The sequence below is a fragment of the Cryptomeria japonica genome, chromosome 9 (assembly GCF_030272615.1).
Source record: "Cryptomeria japonica chromosome 9, Sugi_1.0, whole genome shotgun sequence".
NCBI lineage: Eukaryota > Viridiplantae > Streptophyta > Pinopsida > Cupressales > Cupressaceae > Cryptomeria > Cryptomeria japonica.
The window spans coordinates 194,211,736-194,229,565 of NC_081413.1; positions in this window are offsets into that span (position 1 = coordinate 194,211,736).

The window sequence follows — 17,830 nt, forward strand, 5'->3', positions numbered from 1 at the left end:
AATACAAGAAGGTAAGAAGAAGATAACTTCATGGGAGCGTATGAAGATAAAGATTAAGGCTCAATTCCTACCAGGGGATTATGAGGTGCAAATCCATAAGAGACTGAAAAATATGAAACAAAGGGAGTTAGATGTCAATACATACACTGAGGAATTCCACAAACTCAGTTTGAGGGCTAGGAAGCATAAGAATGAAGTGGAGAAATTGGCCAGGTACATGAATGGCCTTAGACAAAACATACAAGATGAGATAAGTATCCTCACCCTAGACACTGTTCACAAGTGTTTTTCAGTTGGCATTAAGGGTAGAGGAGAAGATCAAGAGGAGAAGTGAACAAAATCAGAAACATAGAGGTGGTAAGAATTTTAGAGGTAGAGGAACCTTTGGTAGAGGGCAGAAAACATCAAGAAATGAAGAGCAGCAAGCCAAGAAGGCAGTGGGGATTCACAAAGAGGAACATTTAGAGGATCCTTTAGAGGAAGGAGAAATTTTAGGGGAAGGTTTGGAAGCTAGGGAAGAGGAAATACAATCTTCACCAGTAGGTGCTATCACTGCAATCAAGTTGGACATACCATGAGTAGGTGCCTAGGAAAAACCTCAAGTTCAACAAGCTCATATATGGGTGAACAAAGGACTCAATTGGTGCAAGAGGAAGACACTCAAAGTGAGACCTCTCCAATCAGCAAGGTAGGGCCAGTGACAGACGAAGAAAACTTAATGATGAGGAGAACAATGCTCATGATACCACAAGCTCAAGAGCCACCACAGAGGAAAAGTTTGTTTGGAACCACTTGTAAGTTACGTGGGAAAATTTGTAAGGTGATTGTAGATTCAGTTTCCACTGAGAACATTGTCTCAATTGAAATGGTGGATAAAATCAAATTGAAAATATTGCCTCACCTCACTCGTTACAAGGTATCATGGCTCAACCGGGGTCAATATGTCTTAGTTGATGAACAAGCATGGGTGGACTTTGAAATTGGTGAGTATAAAGACAAATTATTATGTGACATATTGCCTATGGATGCTTGTCATTTGTTGTTTGGCCATCCATGGCAATATGATGTGAGAGCTAGTCATGATGGAGAAAAGAACATCTATCGCATCACCAAGAATGGAAAGAAGTACCAGATGGATCCCCTACCTGATCCAAAAGAGGAAAAGAAAATAGGATCAAGTGTGATGATGATGAGAGTTAAAGAGATTCTCAAAGTATTAAAGCAATAAGGTCATCAAGGCCATGCTATAGCATTGAAGCCTAAAGATGAAGCTAAGGCAGATCCAATGAGTGAAGTGTCTCAAGAGGTCCAAGGTCTACTAAAAGAATATGCAAAAGTTATAGGAGATGACATGCCTGATTCTTTGCCTCCAATGAGAGATGTAAACCATCAAATAGACTTAATACCAAGGGAAAATCTGCCTAACAAAGTTGCCAATAAGATGACACCTAGTCAAAATGAAGAGATCACCAAACAAGTGCAAGAACTCTTAGACAAAGGGTTTATCAAGAAGAGTTTGAGTCCTTGTGTTGTTCCTACTATGTTAGTGCCTAAAAAAGGAGGCAAATGGAGAATGTGCACTAACTCAAGAGAAATCAATAAGATCACTATAAGGTACCAGTTTCCCATGCCAAGGATTGAGTACCCATTGGACAATCTAGGAGGTGCAATGATAGGGAGCTTGGTAGGTAAGCACTCAAAAGGCTAGTTACTCAAAATGAACAATTTATTGGCTAAGGACTTGTAGATTCTATTGTGTTTGAATATCCAATCTGTCCTATTATTGCCATGTCAAATTCTCAATGGTTGGCTTGCCCAACAAACTCCCTTCTAGGTGATGTCTCTTGCCCATGCACAAAACTACTCAAAATACTTAACCCTTCCAACTATACTTACTCAACCCCTGCTCTTGGCATCCAACTTGCTATTTCCAAATGCATATTAGCAAATCCAACATGAACATGTGGGGGAAGCAAAGTTTTGTTCAAGGTTTGTTAGTCAAACTTGGTTTTAGACTCATAGTCATTTGCTTCTTCAAGTTACTCAAATCCACTATTCTAAGTCCAAACCCCCAAATGTCTAAACTGGTGTTCTAAGGGCTTAACAAGGTTTCCAAGGTTGATGTGGACTGATTTCAAAAGGTTTTACAAGGTCACCAAACCTTACTCCAATCGGATTCTTAGTTTTTCCCAAAACAGGGCTACAAGGAAAGAGCCCTTTTTAGCCCTCCTGAAACACTATTTTGCTCATTACTCACTCCCAACTTTGAATATTTGAAAAAGGTGAATATTTTTGAGTACCCTTTTTGCCAAAATCATGAATTAGTTCCAAGAGAGGTCTTGGGAAGGTCAATATATGACTGTCCTATTTTGTAGCCTCAAAACAAGGGTTTTCAAGAGGGTTTGGGTGCTTCCACCATGGATTCACTCCATCAAAATTGTTTCATCCTCCCATACTGCTTGGAGACCTCTACCATAGAAATTTAGAGCTTCCCCTACCCTTTCCATACAAGCATTTTAGCAAACACTTGGCAAGCAACTGAAAATGGAGAGAAATGTCATTAAGACTTATCAATTTGCTACCCTTTACCAGTCAAACTGCTGCTGCACTCTTTGGACCTGTTACACAAGAAATATTAAATTGTACAGAGCCTCAATGAGGTCTTCAAACATTTAGAAAACTTCCTATTACAATTCCTTCATGATTCAAGGCTTGGATTATGCTCTTAAGGTATTCCATGAGCATTTAGTCAAATACAACTCATAAAAACAGTCAACTCACTGTTTGCTTACAAAATGATAAAGTTTGATTGGATCAAGCTCAACCAATGAGGAAATTTTACCTTACACACCATTGGCCATATTTCCATACCTCTACCCCATGTATTTTCTCACCCCAAATTAGACTTTGGGTGCAAATCTTGAGTTTTAAACACACTACTGGCCGAGTAATCAATAGTTGCCTAGTATTCACTCAAATCCTTCTTCCAACCACCATTTCGGCTTAAAACAAAGCATATGTACAGTATATACATGAGTTCCAACTTGACTAAATCCATATTGTGGGATCCCAAGCATGGATTAGTCAAGTGGAGTCATTTTGGAGCTTCAAACCCTTGACAGGGCAGCAAGCACCCAGTTTTAGAAATAATTTTGTAAAATCAAACTTTTTGAAGAAACCAATGCCACAATAAACTAAAAAGCATTAAAAAAGTACTATGAACACTTTTCAAAAGGTACAGTATGGATTAAGAAGGTACAATATGGACCATTGCTCTAAAAGATACAAAAACCAATCATAAAGCCATTATTTTTTGATTTTATTGAAGAACCTTTTGTTTTTAACAATCACCAACCATTTCCAAGGAAAGGGAGGAATTTTTATAGTTTTTCTAGTTGGTTATCAAGCCTTAGTATGGACATGAGGCTTTCATAACTTCAATTTGCAAGAAAAACCCAAAAATGACAACTTTTGACAACTTTTCTTGCTCCAAGATGTATTTTTCACAACCTAACCTTATCAACTTGTCTAAACCACTTAGACATGCCTAAAAACACCTAACAAACATGTTCCAATTCTTTGGAAAGCACTAGAAAACTATTTTTGGCAATTTTGCACATTTTTGCCAAAAATTGTCAACTCAAGGCCTAAAAGGCACAACTTGATCTCTAGAGCCCAAAATGAGATCAAAACCACTAAACCTAACCCAAAACAACCTAAAACAACATAATTAACCTAACATAAGACTTTACAAACATTAAAGCATTAAATACTCAAAAATGGGAGTTTTGCTCAACTAGGTGCTCCTGCACCATGCAAGCTACTTCACAAAGGTGGACTTGAAGTCTGGTTATGATCAGATTAGAATCAGACCTGGAGATGAATGGAAGATAGCCTTTAGAACCAATGCGGGCCTATATGAGTGGTTGGTGATGCCATTTGGCCTCACCAATGCACCCAGTACCTTCCAAAGGCTCATGAATGAAGTCTTAGTTGAGTTTATTGGTAGATTTGTTATTGTGTATCTTGATGACATTTTGATCTTCAACAGGTCCAAGGAGGAGCACCTTAAGCATGTGGAGATGGTCTTGAAGATGTTGAAGGAGGCTCAACTCAAAATCAACCTCGAAAAATGTGATTTTTTTAAAACAAAGATAGTCTACCTTGGTTTTGTTATTCCTCAAGGATGTTTAAAGATGGATCCAAGTAAGGTAGAAGCAATACTTAACTAGCCTATCCCTAGGGGCATAAGTGATGTTAGAAGTTTTCATGGAATGGCATCTTTTAATAGGAAGTTTGTGAGAAACTTTAGCCATGTTTGTGCTCCTATACTCAACACCATTAAAGGAGGGATTAAGTGTCACTTTAAGTGGACAGAGGAAGCCAATAAGGGGTTTGAAATGTTGAAAACTAAGATAGCAGAGCTACCAACCCTTAGATTGCTTGATTTCAATTAGTTGTATACAATAGAATGTGTTGCTAGCCAAAGGGCAATAGGGGTAGTTTTAAGCCAAGAGGGTCACCCTGTAGCCTTCTTCTCTAAGAAGTTGAATGAAGCTAAGCAAAGGTACTCCACATATGAATTGGATTTGTATGCAATGGTACAAGCATTGAAGAAGTGGTGTCATTACTTGCTGCCCAAATAATTTTTAGTTTTCACTGACAACCATGCCCTTAGTTTTCTCAATGGGCAAGAGAAGTTGAACTAGAGACACCTAAAGTGGGTTGAATACCTACAATCCTATACCTTCACTATTAAACACAAGAAGGGAACAACAAACAAGGTAGTTGATGCACTAAGTAGGAGAGTCATGAATATGCAGGAGATACAATTGCAAAATGTGGGTTTGAGTGAGTTAAATGACCTCTACAAGGATGATAAGGATTTTGAAGAGATATATAGTGTTTGTTCTAATTTTTCTAACACCTCACATGTCTCTTATTCAAAATACATGATATGGGAGGGTTTGTTGTTCAAGGGTCATCTTATTTGCATACCTCAATGTTCTATGAGGCAAAATATTATCCAAGAGAAGCATCAAGGAGGTCTAGGAGGTCATTTTGGCATAGATAAGACTTTGGAGAAGGTTGGTAGGTTTTATTATTATCCCACGTTTCAATTAGAAGTGAGAAGGTTTGTAGAGAAATGTACAATCTTCCAAAGAGCAAAATTATCATCAAGTAATGTAGGTCTATATCAACCCTTGGTCATACCTCAGAGGCCTTGGGAATGTTTGAGCATGGATTTTGTGTTAGGCTTGCCAAGAACTCCAAGGGGATTTGACAGTGTGTATGTGGTGGTAGATAGGTTCAGCAAAATGGCACATTTTATCCCTTGCAAGAGCACCAATGATGCCACTTATATTGCAGGCCTCTTCTTCAAGGAGATAGTCAAAATTCATGGTCTTCCAATCAACATTGTTAGTGATAGAGATGTGAAGTTTTTAAGCCACTTTTGGAGGACACTTTGGAGAAAGTTGGGAACCAAGTTATCCTTTTCATCTACCTATCATCCTCAATCGAATGGTTAGATAGAGGTAGTCAACAGATCATTGGGTAACTTGCTAAGATGTCTTACAAAACAACATGGGTAGACTTGGGATTTAGTACTCGGTCAGGCAGAATATGCATACAATGACTCAGTCAACCGAAGCACAGGTAAAAATCACTTTGAAATAGTGTATGGATTTCATCCTAGGGGAATATTAGAGCTCAGAGATCTCAGTTCTATGACACCTAAGAGTGCACAAGGTGAGAACTTTTCCGAAGGTATTAAAGAAGTGCATGATAAGGTAAGGCAATCCTTACAATAAAAATCCAAGCAGTATAAGGTTCAAGCTGATAAAACAAGGAGTAATGTATAATTTAAACTGGGAGACTTAGTGTTAGCATACCTGAGGAAGGAGAGACTTCCAAAAGGGAATCCTACCAAGCTAATGATGAAGAAAAGTGGACCTCTCAAGGTGGTGCACAAATATGGACAAAATGCATATGAAGTTGAACTTCCTCCCACCTTGGGTATATCTCCTATCTTCAATGTATGTAGTCTCTATCCATACAAGGGAGAATCACAAACACATCAGTTGGACATCTCATCACAGGTTAATGAAGATTGGGTGAGTGATTTGCCACCAAGCCAACTGGTCAAGTTGGAGAGTATCTTGGACACCAAGGTAGTAAAGAAGACAAGGAAAGGAGTCTACAAGAACTATCTTGTCAAATGGGAAGGGCTAACTGATTCTAATGCCATGTGGATGTCAGAATTAGATATACTTCAGCATGGAGTGGAGATTGCAGACCTCTTAACTCAAGGGACTTGAGTTCTTTGTCCCAGGGGAGTATGGTGCAGGGCACCTAGCACTCCAAGCATGCAATTTTGTTTTCTTTCAATTTTTGTGTGTTGTCTTTATGATGTAATAATGGACCAACTATTTGGGACTCAGTAGAGCCATGGTTGTGTTATCCAAGTTTTTGGATTGTGTCATTTGTGTTCAGGATGCTATCAGCCTGAGAAGTTGAAATGTTAAGGTAGATCATAGGAGTAGTACTCCAGCTGATTGTTATCATGTAATAGGGGTCTATTGTATTGTTTTTAGGTCTTATAGGGTGTTTGATGACCTTCAGGATCCTTGTAATGCATTAGAATGAAAAGTTGCATCTTAGGAGTCAAAAGATGTAAAAGTTGTTGAGCAAAATTTTGCAATTTTTGTGAAAGTTGCATTTTTGGATGATGGCATTGAAAATTGGTTGAACCAAATGAACCAACAAAATATAATCCAAAAAAAACTTCATTGTACGGGTTGGAGAATTGTGAATGCAAGAACAAGTTTTTAGTTTTTGAAACAATCTTGTTTTCTTCACCATTTGACAATTTATTGAGTTTTTCATTGCTTTGTACGGTCCAGTACGGACTTAATTGTACAATCTCATTGCAGGGCATGAGTTTTTATTGAATTTACTTTCCAGTAAGCTTGATTTGTAGGACTGATTTTCCTTAGTTGCAGAGATATCATCCATTCTTTGCAACTAGGTGTAAAACCCTTGCAAGTAGGGTTCAAGAGCAAAAATGGCTCTAACCTAAGCATTCATTGATGGTACCTATTTAAATAAAGTGGAATTATAGGTTAGGGTTTTTACATAAGTTTAGAATAGTGTTTTTTTGTTTTGCATGTCTTTGTGGAGGAGATGCAATGAAGCCCTAGGCTCACCACTGGGAGTTGGTGAGTTAGGACAACAAAAGATGTGCACATTTTGAGCACATGTGGATTGGTGGAAGACAAAACATCACATGGTTGGAAATCCCTTTGAGTTCCCTTCAATAGTCCTAAATTTTTTTGATCAAGTGTTTTGACTAGTGAAGGGTTTTAGAACCATCTTCCCAAGTTACCCGGGTAGGCCTAAACCCTTGAAATTAGTGCAGTATTGGAAACCCTAGGTGTATGGATAACCGAGATGCAATTTTCCAATATTTTCTATAACTTTGAAAAGGGTACTCATATCTATAATTTATTTGTGCCTTTTTTTGGGGAATTTTTAATTTAAGTCTTGAAAACCAGTCTAGGAGGGCTAATCCAATTAGGCCTATTTGAGCCTGATAGAGACCAAGAAAGGCTAGGAAACCATGGTGATGGGTTTGGTGATGCTAAAATCCTCAAAAGACTTTAAAGACACTATGTAGATGTATTTTGAGTCTATGGAATGAGGTTGGAGTGTTGTGATCCTTGCAGGAGTTGTTGGAGCCTAGGAGTGGTGTATGGAGATTGAGATGGAAACCTCAATAGAAGGAGTTGATTGTCTAAGACCAGTGGCTACACCTTGGAAGAAATCCAAGTGGTTTAGACCATGGAGGTCTCAATAGAAAAACCCCCTACTAAGTGCCATTGGATGGGCTTGAGTAGTTGAAGGGTTGAGTAAGACAAGTCAATCCAGAAGGTGAATTGTATCAAGCTCCAAGACTCTCTGCATCAATAGTGAAGTTTGACATTGCATGTTTTACTTTCACTTTGGCATTGTTATCAAAGGGGGAGAAGATCTATATGATTGATAGAGAGAAGATCTATAGCGAGTTACCAGTTGAAGACATGGAAACTTAGTTGAAGGAGAGTACATGGTAAAATGTAAACCAAGATTCCTATTCACAATCATAGAAATCAAGGGTATTGATACTTGCATTGCCATCAATGCTAAAGGGAGAGATTGTTGGCATTTGCATGAAGATTGCACTAATGAAATGTTATGTTGTCATTGATGTCAATTAACTAGTAATGATATTGTAATAATGTTGTTTTGTAACCGGTAGGAAGAACTAGTGAAGGGAATTGTAACCAATAAGTGAGCTTGTGAAGGAAACTGGTATTACTAGAGAAGAAGTAAGATCAACCGTGTTACCCTCAATTTCAGCATGGCCAAAATCATGACGCAACCCTATGAAACTGGCCCTTTTCATACATTACGATCTTCGGGAGAGCTTGATCGACTCCATCGGTTAGCTCATTTAGCTTCCTGCTTTTCATTTTTAGTGTTTTCAATTTTTTATGATTTTGTAATTTTACCTACAGTTCAGACTTTAAAGTCCAAACTACAGGGTCCTTCTTTGCAAAATTTTGTGCACACCGGACTTTAAAGTCCAATGTGCCCATTTTTGGTTTTAGGCCTGCAGTTTGGACTTTAAAGTCCAACCTGCAGGTAATCTTCCTCTGCAGTTCGAACTTTAAAGTCAAAACTGCAGACCGTTTGGCCGAGAGTGCATGTCGAACTTTAAAGTCTGACTTTCATAGGTTTTTAGCCTGCATGTCAGACTTTAAAGTCCAAAATGCACTGCAATTTAGCAATTAATGCGGCATTATGGTTACTTAAGGGTTTATTTAATCGACTTTTCGTTTCATTTTCTTCATTGTTGCTTGTGATTTATTCTTCTCTGTGCATCCTCCTCTATTTTTCGATCGCCACAACTCAGATTTGATCACATCACCATCGGGTTTTTCGATCATTGTGGTAGAGAAGGTAGGGTTTTGTGTTTTCTTTTCAGGTTTTTTCTTCTTGTTTGTCTGCTTTTTTCCTTTTCCACCTTGTTTTATTTTTTCCGGTTTTGCTTGGTGTGTCGAGAGGGCAATCGAACTTTAAACTCCGATTGCTCTCCTAGTCTTATCCTTCTCCAACCTGCATGATGAGGTTTGAAACCCGATGTGTAGCTAGATGGAAACTTCTTCACATATCGGACTTTAAAGTCCAATATGCAGGATGATAACCTTCGCATATCAGACTTTAAAGTCTGATATGCGAAGAATTGAGGATTTGATTGACATGTTGGGTTTTATAACCCGACATGTCAATCAATTGTTTTTCCCCCATGAGCACATCAGACTTTAAATTCCGATGGGCTTGTTTTTCCCAAAAGTTTTTACCCTCGCACATGACAATTTAAAGTCTGATGTGGTGTTGATCTTCCCCAGATTGCACATCGGACTTTAAAGTCCGATGTGCTAATAAACTTACCCCAAATTTGCACATCAAACTTTAAAGTCTAATGTGCTAATTAAGATGTTTATCCTTGCACATCCGACTTTAAAGTCCAATGTGCTAATTTTTTTTTCAAAAGAGCATGTCGGACGTTTTTCTCAGACTTGTTGTTTTTGGCAATTTTACTCCTAAGCCTATTTTGAGTCCGGTTTTCCAATCCGATAGAGAAAAATTGATTTTGATAATGATGATAACTATCAAAAGAGCTAACCCTCAGTGTTGAATGTAATCATTGCGAATGTCAAAGCTCCCTCAAGATAAACCCGAGCTTTCCACGAGTCAATTGGAATCTTCATCGGGTAAAACATCAACAAAAAAGATGAAGTACAAGTATGATAAGTACTTAAATATGTACCCAGAGAGTTCAGTAGACTCATAATATTAAGGAAATCAGAGATACTGATATTGGACATTTCAGTATGCAAGAATTTATTGACTGAGTTGAGAAAGATCTTGCTCGCTTAACCAATCTGATCAAATCTGAGTTGCATAAATATGCATCCTCCCAGTTGTAGCTCATGACCCAGAATTTGTACTTGCAATAGCGGATCACTTTGATCCAAATACAAGATAGGTGAAGGACGCATATCAAAATGTCATCATGACTTTGGATAGTGTATTTTTCAATAGTGTCTTCAAAGGCTCTCCAGTTAAAGAGGTAGCTGACATTTCTCAAGAGAGTGCTCAAGAGTACTATGAAAAAAATGAAATTAAATGCAAGAAAGTGGTCAACACTGTGTACCTCTCTACTTCCAGACATTCTACTACCTCATGATGGCCCAATTCCTTCCATAGGAGTGACTTCAATGAGGAATACAACGACATGGTTACCATGTTGTCAAGAGTAAAGGGGCTAAAAGACTCTCATTACTTTCAAACCTGGATGTGTTACTATATGAATATAATCAGGAAAGGGGTTGCAAGAATTGATTGGGGTGAACAGATCGGCGATGTGCTTTGTGATAAATTGAAGGAGGGAAAAGTAACATTGAAATTCTACATGACCTCATATCTGGTTTATGCAGCTGCTTCTATGAGGCAATATCTAGGTTTGTCTACTGAGGGTGATAGAAGATTGGTGCCTGTCTGTGAATATTATGATCAACTTACCATCAAGAATCAAGGTACCCACTACAGAAGAGTTAATGATGCCTTCTTTGTTGTATGGAAGTGCATATTTGATAAGGGACTGCAAAAGCAGAGATTATCAGAGGGTGCTTATAATAGGGTATCTCATTTTGGATGTGTTTTCCTTCAATTTCCTACTTTCACTTACATCCGAATTGGATGTTTCTTAGGTGAGCCTTTTATTCTACCAAGATTTCCTTCTGACAAGATAATTCTCATGGAGTTGTGTAGACAACTAATTTATGTGCATGAAAAACAATCACAAGCACATAAGACTGGGTTGAAGTTCTCAGAGTTAATCAGCAAGGACTCAGTCCTAACCAACCCTAAAGCCAAGAACATGGAGGAAGAAATGCAATGGAATACTAAGCGAAGATTCAAGGCACAAAACAATTTTGACTTTTGTGGCATAAAGAACAAACTCGAGAGGAATTATACCCATGTCTATAGGTTTGAAGATGTTTGGGCAGATTCTTAGAATGAGGAGGATATAAGAAGGATGGATTTTAGCCATCTTACCTTGGAACAAATTCAAAACTTGGATTTAGCAAAGATCCCAATGACCATGGAAGACACGGATGACATAATAGACCCTATCTATTATGAGAAGAATATTTTTTATTCTCCGCTTCCTCATGTGTAATTGTCAAAGAAGGAAAGAAAATCTATCACTAAAAGGATTGCTCCCATCCTGGCAAACACCAATGCTTGGCTGATAAAGAAAAATCTTAGGTTGAAATAGCTTCCTGCTAGTTCAAGGGATGATGATAATAGTGATGGCTCGGTCGGCAAGATGGCTACAACTAAGACAAGAACAAAGAGCAAGACAGATCCACAAGCACTATCTTCAGCTCTGATGATAAAATCTAAGGGGAAAGGGCCCAAGATTAAATTCACGGATAAAGGTTCCAAGAAGGGTGAATCATCATCAGCAGTACAAGAAGCAGTGACAAAAGAACCAGAACAATCACCTACCAGTGAAGTTGAAAAAGAGAAGGTGGTTGAAGAAAGTGAAACTGCTCAACAAGAGGAAGCATAGGTTGAAGAAACATCACATCCAGGTGGAGTTGATGCCCAGATCACTTCATAGGTACCGACTCATTCTGAGGTGATCGCCCACTCTATTGATTCCGACTCTGATTAGGAGGATGAGGATTTTCAAGATGGAGATCTAAATATGGACATGGAGCAGTCAGAGGCTGCTAAACAGTTTTTCACACTAACCAATTTCTCCAATTTGGATGATTTTCCTTCATCCACCATTGAATCTATGATGTTGGATTTTAATGAAGCCTTGGAAGAGGCACTTGAAGAATAAGCTACAGTAAACTTACCTATTACTACAACCATAATAGAAATTCCACCATTGATAAGTGTTGAAGTTGCATCCACGGTGCCTTCAACCCTCCTATCAGTAACTGAAGAGGTGTCAAAAGCAGCAAATATCACAACACCGACAAGTGTTCCACTAGATACTTCAACATTGGTGCCATCAATAACACTCATAACGACTCTGAGCTCTAGTCAGCATGCTCCTAAAACTTTAACTAAAAATCAGCAAGGAGCTACTACTCCATCGGCCAATCTAGAATTACCCCCTTGGATGGAAGTAGTGGCCCCTAAAAGGAAAAAATAGGTAATTTCTCTAGATGAGTTTGACTTTGAGTGGTTGGTTCCTCCAAAGCCTAAGGGAACAAAGAACCCAAAGATGATATCTAAGGTGTTAGTAGACCCAGATTCTAAGAGAAAGTATGATGAGGTAATGGTGCCATCATCAGATAAGGACAAAGGCAACATATGATCTAAGGATTATACCATGCAGATCGTAGAGCTTGGGGTAGAAACACATGAAAGTGTTAAATTGGATTCTCAGACAGCCTTTGATTCTTTGTTGAGAAGATTGGACCAGGAGAGGGATGAGAAAAATGAATTGAAGCAGAAGTGTGAACAACTGACCAATGTTCTTCTGAAGGTCACACAATCTTCTCAAGAAATTGAGCCCATAGGATCCCCAATGGACACCAAAGCTCTAAAGAAGATTGAACGGGTAGGAGCTAAAAGCTAAGTGATGGATGAGTGGATTTCATGGCTAAAGTCAGAAGACTCTCATCTTCTAAGTTCAATAGTGGGACTATTGGCAGATTTTGAAGTAATCCAAAGTCATATGCAAGGACTCAAAACTTCATTATCACAGGAGATTGAGGAAGTTGAGAAAAGTACTACCTTTTGGAGCCAAATGGAGGACTTTGGGATAGATGTCCTTGTTGAAAATAAGGTAATTCCTACAAGGGAAAATTAGATCCAGATCTTGTCATTATTGTCTCATAAGAAAGAGCCAATAAGGTTGATGATTGCGGAGCTGGACCGAGAAAAGAAAGAAGGTGATGATGAGATTGATCTCATTTTTGCCAAAATTGTTGATCTTCCTTGTTACTTATATGATGGCAATCAGAATCTCGTTATTGGCAAAGCTATCACACAGGAATTTCTTACCTTAATAGATCACTACATAGGACAGGATTTCTCACTTGACACATTTGATAAGCTATTGGAGATCCAAGTCAGTTTTGAAGTCCTTGCATCCATGTTGAAGGACGGGCAAAAGAAACAGGTAAAGATTGAAGATGCAATTTCCTATGTTCGAGTGATCACAAGTTCTACCCCAATTCCAGACGAAGCAGAGATGAAAGACATCCTGGCCAAGTTTGAAGATTTCCAAAAAACAGGAGAGGAGAAATATGAATAAAACGTCCCCTTTTTGGCTTTTTTCTTTTTATACAGTTACATCATTAGATGTTGCTCGTTTTATTGCAGCTGCATGTTTTCCTTATGCTGTAGTTATAGTAAAGTGGGATTGTGTAGTTGAATAAGTCAACTGTGCCCACATTTTTCTCCATTCTTTTCCTATTTAAGGAGGACCTCATTTGTAAATATTTATCTTTTTCATGCTTAGTAAAACTCTGCAGAATTTTTACCTCAACTAAGACTTTGGCCTTTTGTTGTGAAAATTATATCAAGCAAATAAAGAAAACAATTTTGTTGATCTCAAAATTTATGTTGTATCAAGAAAATTGTTTATATGATTTAATGTTCTTATGTCCATTAATTATATATGTTCTTTACTTCTTTGATATTGAAGATATTGTTATGTGGGTTAAAGGGCTCCTGAATCGTGCTAGTAGACTATGTGCTCCTAGCATATTTGGGAAATCTTTTGATAAATTACGTGATTAGTGGTGGGCTTTATATTACTATAGTTATTTTTACTTTAAAGAATTAGGAATTCATACTTGAAGACTTTGAGCTGCAAGTTAAATTTCTAACTTTTGTAATAATCAGTTTGAGTTAAGATTACATTCAAGAAAGACTTTGTGCTACTTGATTGTAAGTTTTAGCATAGTTTATTATATTCATTGTTCTTTTCTTTAAGTATCTAAAGAGGTAGAGAAATTTTAACAAGGTGAAGGGAGAATACATAGACTCTGAAAAAGGAGAGTTATATGCCCAACACCAACCCAAAGATTTTGATTTCTTATTAATTAGAGAAGAAATTTCAAAGGGAACCTCCCCTTGATGAGAGGAGAGATTAATTTCTCAACATAGCTATGTATGAATGGTATATTTTGTCATTAGTACGTTGGTGACAAAATATTCACCCAACAGTTTTTTGGTGACTCTGCTCGGAAGCGACGTACAACCAGTTTTTTCCCTTTGTGTTATAGTGCTCTTTTCATTGTAATATCATTTTTTGCTGATTTTCTCAAAAATCATAATCTGGTTGATCGAAGTTACACTCATGGGCAACAATTAGCAGGAGTTGTTGATCCTACTTTTGAGTTTCTACAGCAACCTATTTTCCTTTTGTGACACCTCCATGGACTAGTTCTCCTTTGCAATGAACACGAAGTTTTCCTCCTTCTGCACAACGATCTCCCGTACCAAGTGAGGCATCAAGTTTGCAAGTTTTATTTGTTCCACTTGCAAGTCATTTTGTAATACCACCCTATAATCCGTTAAGGATGGCTGCTCCTAGACCTTGGGGCACTGTTTTTGGTCCCTTGAACTTGACCACACCTTTGCATGAACTTCCTAAAGGTATGCGAAAAAATTTACCCAAATTGTTGGGGGATGGTTCTCAGCACCTGGACGAACACATTGTTGCTTTCTACATCGCATGTGGAGTCCTAGGTGTTGAGCATGAAGATGTTTCAGTGAGATTATTCATTGAGACTTTGCATGGAGCTGCTACTGATTGGTTCTATCATCTTACGAATGCTTGTATCACAAATTGGGCAACTCTCAAAACGTTGTTTGAAGCAAGGTTCAAGTCTGGCGAAGATGATCATGCACTGCTCGCTCAATTAACTCAAATGAAGAAAGAACCTCAGGAAGCTATGCGTGAATTTGTAGAAAAGTTCAACAAATTGCACAATTGCATTCCAGTTGCTTCACGACCAACCGTTGGAAACTTGAAATGCTTCTTCATCAACGCTCAATTGCCAGAGGTGAGCTTTCTTTTGCGAAGGAATAATCCTGCAGATTTGGATGGTGCACAACAATTGGCTATATCAGTCAAAGATGATCTCATCCTTGCTGATAAGATAAGGAGAGATCCCAACAAGGTTAGAAATAATCAAATTGCTGATTTACCAATTCCTTCAATGAATTTCGTTGATCCCATGATACAAAAGTTAGCAAATGAGTTGTTGGCACTTAAGAAGCAAATTTCCTCACAAGGAAATAATTCTTATCATGATGTTCCAAGAAGGACTTATCCAAACAATTCTTCCAATTACACCATGAGTAATTAGAATAAATTGCCTCTTGCTCCAGAGAGGCTTGTGTTGGAAGCACCACCCCAAAATTTAGCTATAGGATATCATGAAGTTGAACAAAATGATCTTCCCCTTTTGGTGAAGAAGATGCCAATTCGCATCAAGAAGATGATGCAGAGTTGGCTGGTGACTCTAATATCAGGTTTATGCAATATCAAGAAGATGATACATCAAACACTCATGATGGGGATGTCTTTGTAGTATTCACCCGTTCGCAAGCACAGGTAGCTCAGCCACCTGTCATTGCAAAAAGTGATGATCCTATTCAAATCAAGGACTCTCAACGTTTTCCAATTTCTATTACAAAGCATGGGACTCCCATACTAAATCCTGCAAAAGACAATGCTATCTCAATGGACGCTGCAAAGGATAAAATTGTAAGTGATTCTTCGACTGCTGTCAATTTTCTGCACCTATCAATTCTTCTACACATGCATCGAAGACTAGTGAACCTAATATTTTAATCTCTCAAAATGAGAACCCAAATCCATCTCTGATGATGAATTCCTTTCAGTCATTTGATATTCTAGACCATGCTAAGAAAACCAAAATACAAATGTCTGAGGTTGAATTTTTGAGATCTAATCCAGATCAATTTGACCGTTTGGTCAAGTTTGTTAAAGAAAAAGATACTACCCCTAGTAATCTTCCTAAGTCTAACTTACTTCAAAATAACTTAGTAACTTCCCCTTCTCCTGTAGAGAAGATAGAACCATTCTACATCTCTTTGTTGATAAATGGTTATAAGCTTAGTAACTGTTAATTGATTTTGGGGCATCTGATAATGTTATGTCATCAAAAGTTGTCAATGCCCTTGGCTTGAATTTGACCAAAACATTTGGAAGATGTTTCTCTATGTATAACAAGCAAGTCCCCTTGATAGGTCAGATCAAGGATGCACAATTTTCTTTTGCTTCATTCCTAGAAAAGAAAATTAAGATGACAGTACTAGTAACTGATGTGTTGACTTCCTATGGTCTATTGTTGGGAAGAAATTTATGTAGAGATGTTGGGGGTGAGTTAAACATGGATATGACTGAGGCTCATATTCCTGTTAAAGGAGTTGTCCAAAGGTTGCTTCCAGAAAAAGAATCAAAATACACCATTGTCAAGTCTGATGATCAGCAAGCATAGATTCTTTTTGAATTGTCAGGTATGGGTAATTATTTCATGCATGATGATGATGGTTTAGAGGTGGCTCCTGAGAGTGAAGATGTCATTCCACTAAATGATGTTCCAGTTAATTGTGAAAGTAGTGTTACAAAATCAGAAAGATCTTCAACTTCACAACAAGAAATGATCAATTTTGATATCATCAGCACTGGTAGTCCAGATGATATTTGGATGCTAGAATTTGATGGCTATTGTTCTTCTACCGGATCAGGAGCCGGTATTGTTTTGGTTGCTCCTGAGGGTAATCTTTTCCCTTTCTCTTTCAAATTGTAGTCTGATAACACAAATAACACTATTGAGTACGAATCACTCCTTCTGGGAATGAATGTTGCTCAAAAGAAGGGAATCAAGAACTTGCATGCTCAAGGAGATGCGGAGTTAATTGTTTTTCAGGTCTGGAACATATATCAAACTAGGAGCGATAGGTTTCGGTATTATCGTAACCATGTTTGGGATTTGATTGAGGCATTCAATGCCTTTGATATATCCATTGTCTCTCGTGAATTTAATGATAGAGCAGATTCATTGGAAATATCTACAACTTCTTTGGTTCCTCACAAAGATTTTTCAAGATCAACTTATGTTGTTGAGTTAGTTTTCTAGCCAAGTGTTCCTAACAACTATGATCATTGGCAAGTGTTTAATGATGATCATCATGTAATAAATTTTTTGCAAACCGCTGACAATTTTGATGATTTGTACTTTGAAGGTAGTCACTACCCTTAAAAGGATGCAATTGAAAGTATTGATACAAAAATAGGAGAAAAATTTCTGTAATTAAAAGGAAACAAGATCCCCAAGGGTCTAGTTTCTCTAGAAAAGCTTTTTGACAAACATGATCGTTATGTTAAAAAGCAACAAAGATCAGTTGCAGGATCAATGGAATATGAACAAGTAAACATTGGGACTAAAGACAATCCAAAAATGATCAACATTGGAAAGTGTTGTTCACAAGAAGAAAGGCAAATTTTTTTTGCATTATTGCAGCAATATGTTGACGTTTTGGCATACTCCTATGAAGATCTAAAGTCTTTTCATCCCAAAGAGCTCCGCCATGACATTCCATTGAAACTAGGTATTACACCTTTTCATGAAAAGAAAAGGTAACATAACCCAAAGATCTTTGATACTATCTTCCCTAAAGTTCAGAAGATGTTAAAAGCAAGGATAATCTT